This window comes from Pteropus alecto, unplaced genomic scaffold, assembly GCF_000325575.1.
Source record: "Pteropus alecto unplaced genomic scaffold, ASM32557v1 scaffold76, whole genome shotgun sequence".
Lineage (NCBI taxonomy): Eukaryota > Metazoa > Chordata > Mammalia > Chiroptera > Pteropodidae > Pteropus > Pteropus alecto.
The window spans coordinates 23,990,750-23,992,938 of NW_006443138.1; the positions used below are offsets into that span (position 1 = coordinate 23,990,750).

Genomic DNA, 2,189 nt, shown 5'->3' on the forward strand with positions numbered 1-2,189 from the left:
GCCAGGCAGGAAATGTCAGTCACTTGGCTTCTAAAGGTACAGAAACAGGATTTGAGCCTAGTCACCTAAAACTGAGGCTCCTGGCCTTCTCCACCACTGCAGCTCAGCCTTGTATTCCTCTCGAAAGCACAGAGAGCTGGCATAGAGCGAAATGGCTGTAGAGACAAAGTTATTTCTGAGCATGAGATGAAATAGGAGGAAGAGGTCTTAGAAAAAAGCCAGCCCCCGAAGGATGGTTATAAGCGTATAATGGGGACCTGGGGAAAGGAAATGAGTTTTTATTTGTGTAGAGGTGCAAACTTATTTGATTTACCTGAGCTACTGATATCCTCAGCTGTAAATTTATGCAAATGTAACACCTCAGAAAATGAGGCTCTGCATCTGAGTTGAACTCTCAAGATCCCAGATTGTGGACGGAAGCCTTGAAAACTTTCCAGCAGGGAGTCCACCCCCAGAGAGAAAATGGAAAGCTGCAATCTACTCTCACTCTGCAGGCTGACTCCAAGTCCATAGTGAATAAAGTTGAACTGAATGATATGCAATGTGTTCACACTGCTGGTACAAGTAAATAAAGAAAAATTACCAAAAGAATGAATGAATGTTTATGGCAATTTTAGCGATAATTATATACACTTAGCAAAATATAAAATGGATTTCGGGAGAACACATTCAGTCCATTGCAACAGGGAACTCTCATTATATATCATGCTTATTTGTCACTGTGTTTAATCCTCCCCGTCTCACAATTCGCTTCCTCCATAAAATTCTGTTCTTATCCTTCAAATTGATGCAATCATGCCTTTAAAACAGTATATCATTTCATGATATTTCTCTTATCTCATTTATGGGTACACTACAGCTTAGTTCTAACAAGCAAACCTTCTGGAAATTGGGTTTAAGATTTTGATCTACCATTTCCTACCTTTACTAGGTGTGTGACCTTGAGCAATTCACTTAATCTTTCTGTGAATCCATTTCTTCATCTGCAAAATGAGGATAGTCATGTCGTATAAGCCATAGTGTTGTGAGTCATAAATGGGTTAATATATATTTATACACACACACACACACACACACACACACACACATATATACACACACACACACAGGAATATATATATTCCTGTGTGTATATATTTTTATATTATGAATGAATTTATATGTATATATGTATGTGTGTATATATATTTATAATATGTGCATATATCACTTTGAGGTACAATCTCAGCTCTGTATAGGAATTCATTATTATTACTATTGCAATGTGCATAATAGTAATTGGTATATTTGTCATATATCTTGTTTATATTATATATGCTTCAAATGATTTGTCTGACTTAAGTTCTTTTTGCAACATAGTATATTTGTCATCTATTGTTGACTAATAGATGACTATAAACTACCTCAAAACTTATCAATTTAAAATAACAAGCATTGTCTAAGGCCATGCTACCCTGAACAAGCCCAATCCCGTCTGATCTTGGAAGCTAAGCAGGGTTGGGCCCGGTTAGTACTTGGATGGGAGACCACCTAGGAAGACCAGGTGCTGTAGGTGTAAAAAATAAAAAAATAAGGGATTGTAAACTGACAAGGTCCTTGCAATCTGTGAGGTCAACCAAAGGTTGCCTCATCTAAAAAAATAAAATAAAAAATAAAATAAAATAAAATAACAAGCATTTATTACCTCAGTTTTTGTAGGTCAGAAATCTGAGTATGGCTCAGAGTCTCTTGAGAAGCTGCAACTGAGATGTCAGCCAGGGCTGAAGTCTCCTTAAGGCTTGATTAGGGAAGGATCCACTCCCAAGCTCACCCATGTGACTATTGGCAGCCTCAGGTCTGCAGGATATTATATGGAGACATCAATTTCCTGCCATGTGGGCCTCTCCATTGGGCAGCTCACAACATGGCAGCCAGCTTCCTCAGAGCAAAGAACATCTTCAGAGAGAACAAAACAGAAGTCACGGTTTTTTGGTAACCTAATCTCAGAAGTGATAACCTATCACTTCTGCTATATTCTTCTGGTTAGAAGTAAGTTAATGTGTCTGGCCTACACTCAAGAGAAAAGGGCTACATAAAGGCATGAAGACTAGGAGGTGGCAGTCACTGGAACCCATATTAGAGGTTGCCTTCCACATGTCATAAGAAATCAGAAAAGGCGTATTTATTAAATGTGTTATCCTCATTGATAA

The 2,189-nt window shown here is 38.1% G+C and overlaps 1 pseudogene; it reads left to right on the forward strand.

The window, feature by feature from the left end:
• The first annotated feature begins 1,436 nt into the window (after window positions 1-1,436).
• LOC112472515 lies at window positions 1,437-1,555 on the forward strand (annotated as a pseudogene).
• Window positions 1,556-2,189: the final 634 nt, after the last annotated feature.